The sequence below is a fragment of the Coffea arabica genome, chromosome 4e, assembly GCF_036785885.1.
Source record: "Coffea arabica cultivar ET-39 chromosome 4e, Coffea Arabica ET-39 HiFi, whole genome shotgun sequence".
Classification (NCBI taxonomy): Eukaryota; Viridiplantae; Streptophyta; class Magnoliopsida; order Gentianales; family Rubiaceae; genus Coffea; species Coffea arabica.
In genome coordinates this window covers 33,497,968-33,505,189 of record NC_092317.1, presented here as the reverse complement: position 1 = coordinate 33,505,189, position 7,222 = coordinate 33,497,968, and the positions used below count along the sequence as shown (strand labels likewise).

At 34.3% G+C, this 7,222-nt stretch overlaps 1 long non-coding RNA gene across 1 annotated transcript; it reads left to right on the top strand.

Moving 5' to 3' along the window:
* Positions 1-2,344: 2,344 nt before the first annotated feature.
* On the top strand, positions 2,345-7,222 carry LOC140005768 (uncharacterized). Its single transcript, XR_011813335.1, has 3 exons — positions 2,345-2,539; positions 6,494-6,643; positions 7,039-7,222. It is a non-coding gene; the product is annotated as an uncharacterized lncRNA (long non-coding RNA).

Genomic DNA, 7,222 nt, shown 5'->3' with positions numbered 1-7,222 from the left:
ATCGGAAATCAGTTTTGAAGACAAAAAGCTAAACAGCAGATTTGATATCTTATAGTATTTTGGTCACAACTAGAGCTACGTTTATCGGATTGGGGTACACTTTATACCTTTTCAAAACTAAGACAAAGGGTTATAACTTTTATGAAGATGACTCAACCCAGTTCATAGTTGATCTAGGTCGAATTTGCAGATTACAGAACCAGAAGTTCATGGTCAGTCTGGTTGTCAGCACTAGATTCAAACTGTAATAACTCAAGCTACACAATTCTGATTTAGGCGTTTTCAGATGCGTTGGAAATCTGAAACATAGGGCTAAAACTTTTATGTTTTGGCCAAATGCTGATTTGATATGGATAAAAGTGGAAAATGAAGCCAAAAATGGGAAATCTCAAAACTGCCTGCTGAAAAGAACATTTGGCAGTTAGGGGTATTTCAGTCATTTCACATGTTACAGTGCTCCAATTGAGGTGAAATTTTACAGGACGCTATATAACATCATTTCCTACAACTTTCATATTTTGATCTAAGCCTGATTCGGCCTCTAACAAGGACAAATGAAGCTGGTCAGAAGCAGGGCTGTTTACTCTTAAAGCTGGAAATTTGATGAATTCAAGGTTTACATTCTCATTCATGTCTTGAACCACCATCCCAACTCCCTATCCAAGCTTATAGACATCATATGCTATCTAAACAACAAGAAATACAACTGAACAACTCAAAAATCCACCATAACTATCAAAACAACTTAAATAACCATCATTAGCCAAGAGTATAAGTTGCTATACAACCTTAAACAAGATTAAGGGAAAGAAAAAGGAAAAACAGCCTTAATAGCTTGCCAAAGATGTTTGCAAGAGAAACCTCAACCTTTCCTTCCAAACCTTTAGCACACCAAGCTTCCCAAGTTCCCAAATAAGAGGTTAATCGGTTTAGATTTTCGGTTTTCACTCAACTAAGTTAGAAATCAAGATTGAATGAAGTGATTTTTCTCTCTTGTTTTTCTCCCTCAAGTCTTAGCCACAATGAAGCAAATGAGGCAGAAATGGAGCTCCAATAAAGGATAAAAAGCTAAGACTTGCCTTGGGTCAAAAATGGTTGGATGACCTCCAAGTGTCACCACAAGATCATTCCTCAAAATTTTTTCTTTTCCTTGGTTTTTATTAGTCAAAATTTTTGGCCATTAGGAGCTAAGTAAGGTTGATATTTATGCACTAATAACAATGAGATTAAGTTAATAAAGTGGTGGTCAAGTGGTGTGTTCACTCAATAACAAACGGTACCCGTCGGTTCACACCGTTTTTCCCTAACTCGCATGTACTATGGTTTTCACTTACCATTCTCTAACTTATTATTATTACTTCTAATCACACACTTTTTCGTATCTAAAACTCACTCTTAATCACCAAATTTAGTACACACTCCATACCGATAACTCACACTACGAAAAGACGTAAAAATCCTAGTTTATCTTAACGATGAAAGTAAAGAAGAAACCCTTGATTCTATGATTAATTGTAACTATTGGGGAAGTGAATGAGTAGAAAAGTTATTGTAAAGTAATAAATTCCAAATTAAAGGAAAGTTTAAGAAAAATATAAGGAATTTTACAAGTCCTCACAGCCATGTTTGCCTATTTCAGTGATGTTAATATTAGAAACACATCCCAAATATCTCCACTTTTGAGACAAAATTTATCTTTGAGGATTAAATTAGCACGATATCTATGTGAGAAGCTTCCAGCATGAGGCTCAAGAAAGATTAAAGTTGTCCTGGTGCTTTCTTTTCTTGGTTGACAGCTTATCATTGGCCTTCAGCTTGCGATGCTAAAAATGTTTCCTTGTCAGCTTCCTGAAAGATTGACATGACCAAATCATTTTCTAAATGTTGGTCAAAGAGTAGTGCGTGATGCAGTTCCCGAACCTTACAGCATGATTTTTCGTTGACCTTGGAACTTCCTTTATGCATGTGTAGACACCAAAATTTTGCCAAATTTTAATGTTTTCTTGAAATTTTTTCTATTTAATGAATTATTTATTTTCTTGTAATTTATTGTGCATTTTTCTTATATTTGCAGGTTTGTTTTAAAAATAAAAAAAATAAAAAATAAACAAAAGAAAAAAAATTAGTTTTTGTATTTAAAAAAAAAAGAGGAGTCATCATGAGCCTTCATGATGACTCATGATGGCCATCACCTCTTTGACCAAAGCACACGAGAGAGAAAGGAAGGAAGCAACGGAAAGAAAAAAGAGGCAACGGATCCAAGAGAAAAATTGCAAAGAAGGGCTCCTAAGATTGCCTTTAAGACCTCTCTCGGCCTTTTCTTTGGGGACGGGACAAACAAAAAAAAAAAGGGAAGCAAGAAAAAAGAAAACTCCACCCTTGCTCCAGCATATACTCAATCTCTCTCTGGCTCCTCATTTCTCTCCCTCTCACAACTAGACAGAAAAGCCAGAGAAGAAAGAAAAAAAACTTCCCTCAACCTTTTCTCTCCTAATATTTTCCCAACACATTCACAGGTATCAGAGAAATTTCAGTCAAGGTAATTTCACTCTCATTGAGGTATTTTCTAATTTTTTTAGCATATTAGATGTATTCTGGTTTTAATTTATCTTGCTTTTGCTGTTTTTTTATTGTTGTTTTGTATTGCTGAAATTTGTGAAATGACATGAATTAGATTAAGGAAAAGGAAATAATTTTTTTATATGCATATTAAATGTTTGACAAAATGCAAAAAGAAGAAAAAAAATAAAGAGTTGAATTAAATTGGATTATTCTACTAATTTTGGCCATGTTGGATTGTCGAAATCACAAGTAGTGTTTTGGTATGAATTTTACTATTTTCAGTGGCGATTGTAGTGTGTTTAAAAAATAAAAATCGTGGCTGTAATTTGGTAATTTCGCCACTATTGATTCATTTTTTGTAAAAAATAATTCCGGAAATGGAATCTATGTGAAAAATCGAGTGAGGGTGTGTATTTTGATAAAATTTTGTGACCGAAAAATTTGCCGGCGGTGGTGCTGCCAGAAGCCGTCATAGCCACCAGCTGCGAAGAGTTTCGGATTGCTGAGGAGAAGAAAGCTTCTTCGTATAGGCTGCATGTTCCAAAATTGTATTTTGCCCCTCATTTTTTAAATTAATTTCACTATAGCCCAAACACTTTTGCAATTGATTCCATTTCACCCTTTTAAATTTTAATCATTTTTTTAAGTAGTTTTTGGTAGATTAATTTTGGATTTTAGATCATAATTGTGGTTTAATAATTTTAGTTGATTTGTTTATCTTGTTGGGTTTAGTATTATGGTTTAGGTTTTTGGGTAATAATATTTGGTTGGGTTTGTAAGAGTGGGTTTGGTTTATTTGTTTTGGGTTTTTGGCTTGGGCTGGGGGGTCAAAGCCCAACCGTTCTGTTTGCTAATTTTGGGTCAAAATAATAGACTGGCCTGTTCCTTTTACCTTGGACTTTCGGTTAGGTTTTGGAGGCTTTAGCCCAAGGAAATAAAAAATATGGCCCGATGGCCCAATTCCTTAAGTGATCTGGTGACAAATTTTCAGTACTTTTGAGTAATTATATTGTGGCTCTAAATACTTTATGTTTCTTTCAATTAGATCCCTGATTTAATTATAAATAGGTCCCTAAACTTTATTTTTCTTTAATTTTGATCACAGATCTTTGTGATAATTCTAATTTGACCCCAAAACTTTGTTTATTTTTTGCAATTAGATCCCTAACAGATTTGATTGCTTAAATAGAAGTTGCTTTTCTTCTATAATCATTGATTACACTTCATTTAAGTGTTTCAATTGATTGATTTCATGTTTATTTCCATTTGTTATGATTTATTTGTTGATTAAATTGGTGCCTTAATGATTTTGTTAATTTTGGAGTTAAATAGGTAAAACCAAACCCAATTAGCTACTACTTCAAGGGAGGTATCTTCTTATTTTATTTTAAATTCTCTTATGTGCTCTTATGTGTTTTCATGTGTGAATTTGCATGTTTTGAGTGATTTTCTTTTAGTTATTTGGTTTTATTTGCTTTAAGCTTCATATATTTGATTTAATTTTGATAATTATTTGAGAGGCAATTGAATGCCAAATTGTAATAGTTAGATTATTATTTTATTTCATTCTTTACCCCTTTAAATTGTATTTAGGGTTCCCAAATGTAATAGTTAGGTCTCTATTTGTTTTTGTTCGCTTGTGTGCTTGCATGCTTATGTGGTTACTCGTTTTTCTTAGGATCTTTGCATCTAGATATCATGCTTATGTGTTATGTACTATATGTGATTTATGTGTTTATCTACTTTTATTATGTTTCATATAATTTATTTGATTATAATAAATGCATGACGTCATCACACTAGTCCAACGCTAGTTGTGCTCCTTTTCCATTTCTCACAAGTCCAACGCTAGTTGTGCTCCTTTTCCATTTCTCACTAGTCCAACGCTAGTGGAAACTTATAGAAATGGGCTAATCCAATGCTAGACCCTTAGATTATTTGTGCGTTAGATTCATTTTTGTGTGATATTCATTACATTTTCATGCATATTTTATTTTTTAGGATTTTTCTCATTTGCATGACATTTACTATTATATTATCCTCTACCCCCTACTCTATATATGTGTTAATCATAATATTTAGAATTGCATCTCATTTAAATTAGTTCATTTGCTTGTCTATGTTAGGAGAATCATTCTTCAAACATGGGAAATGCGTGATTATAACTTTTTAATTTAAATACCCATTAATCCATGTATAAGAAAATTATGTCACGAGTTTTTGTCTCCCGTACCCATTATGTTGCATCCCTATTCTTTGACCACTTATATCTAAATATATAATATAATTTTCTTTTTCTTTTCTTTGGATTTCATTTATGCATGCTCGTGACCCCTTCAAGGAATTATTTTGGCCTTCGCAAGTAATGCGATTGATATCAATTGAACCCTTGAAATGGATATTTTGTCCCTTTAGATATTTTATTTTTAGATTTGCATCCATATAGGAAATATCCAAATATGATAAATTTAAAGGTTAGATTAAGAAAATTTTGATTAAACCACGCAACTAGCTTAGACTAGGTTGAAAGGGTGCCTTAGGTTTGAGCTAATCGAACCTTTGCCTTCCCTTTCTTCAACCGTGACTCCCGAACCCATTTTCTCTCGTTTTTCAGAGACCTGGAGTTGTCGAAAAGGGTTTTATTTTATTTTACTTTTGTTGATTTGGTACACCCAAATTCAATACCAAGTGACGACTCCTATTTTTTCTTAAAAACCCTTTTTAGACTAAATTTTGGACCCAAACTGTCGCATTATTTAAAGTCCCATTTTAGGTCTTTTTTCACTTATTTTTAAATAAAATCACATCTTCTATAAATACTACCTTTTTTCCATCGCGAAAAATGGGGCGCGACAGCATGTATCATGTCGAGTCAAGTTCGTTCCTCTTCCCTTAAGGCTGATAACTGGTCAGATACTTTCAATGTTGCATTCTTGATATGGACGGTGATGTTAAAAATTGCATGTTCACAATTGAAGCGATAAGAAAGAAAACTTGTTTGGGAATCACTCTTTGGATTCATTTATATCTCAAGGTTGTCATTTACTTGGTGCATTGTGTGAAGCCCCGAAAGATGAAAAAAGAAAATTTCTGGTTAGAAATGTTTTTGGAGAATCCAGCCGGAAATCCAGCCAGTTCTTGGCCGGATACCTGGCCGGATTGGCAGGGGTTTTGGAAAAAAATTTTGATTTCGCCACTGCCACGAATCCGGCCAGATCTTGGACGGATTGTGACGTGGCACTTCGGCAGCCAAGTTTGACCGGCTGATTTCTTACGTTCTTATCTTGTTTCTTGGCTGAGCTATCTTTATTTCTTCTCCTTGCTTGGCCGGCTGTTTGAGAGAGAAAACAAGAGAGGAAAACTCCATTTATTTCCCTTTGATTTCCTTCACCAAATCTTGAGTTTTAACCGCTAGTTTTGCAATCTATTTCATACAAGTGCTCACTAAGGAGGTTTAAAACTATTGGTGGAGTTATTTTGGAGGAGGAAGCACTAAACTACCAATTTTCTTGGGGTTTGAATGTATCTTGCCAAGAACTTCCTTTCTATTTCAATTAATTGTTAATTGGTGGGTTAGAGATGTGATATATGTGGTTTATGAGGAATATTTCATGGGTTGAAGTAGTTTTATGGTGACTTTCAGTTTTATGATGAAATTCTGCTCACATGTGATGCTTGAGGATTAGCCATGGATTGATAGTTTTGTTATGTATAATATTGAGCTTATATGTGCTAGTTTCACTTGCCTATGAAATTTTGAGCTTATAGAGCAAAATTTCAGTATTAGGGTTTCTAATTTGGGGCTTAATTGTGTTTAATTGTGGAGCTATCAAATGGTTATATGTGAAGGATGTTGTGACCCTAAGAAAGTGTATTTACTAGCCTATGATTTGTGTGTGCTGTTTTGAATGGATGTTGGTGGTTGTTGTAGGATGGAAATAAGGAAATTTAAGGGAAAGTGCTGTCCAATCTTTGAGGACGTTTGATCGCTTTGAGTTTGGGTTAATTCTTGGTAGAATGAAGAGCTTGGACTTGATCGAGGAAACTGGCTATGATGGATGAGGTTCATGAGCTATGGTTGGTGAGTGATCCCAAACTATTTCCAAAGTTACTTATGAGCTGTTTCTTGCACTGTTTACTCGATTGCATATCATGAGTGCTTGCATGTGTACCATGAAATGGTTTGGCTCCAATGAGTTCTTGGAAAGTCTTGTGTTTAGAACCAACGTCTCCACCACTATTTACCTGGAGCACCGATGGCTCCCTATTACTATTTGACTGTTCATTGATCTGTTTGAGCGTTGGAGTTCTAAGTATGAGGATTTCACTGGCTCACAAGAGCAATAAACTTACATTTGATCACTGAGTCATGCCATTATCTAAATGCATTATTGTGAAATGTACTTGATTACTGATTTTACTGGACACTCGCTGAGCTTCTAACTCACCCAAAAATATTTATTTTTCTCCCTACAGGGCTCGAGGCAAAGGAAGCACTTGTATTAACTTATTAGTGTGACTAGATGGATTATCTCATGTACAGTTTGTTTTAGATTCATCTTGTGTAATAGTTAGGATTGTTTAAATGTTTGGAATTGAACGAATGTATGGGTACATTCTACGCTTGGGAATTAATATTTGCTTCATTGTGATATGTAAA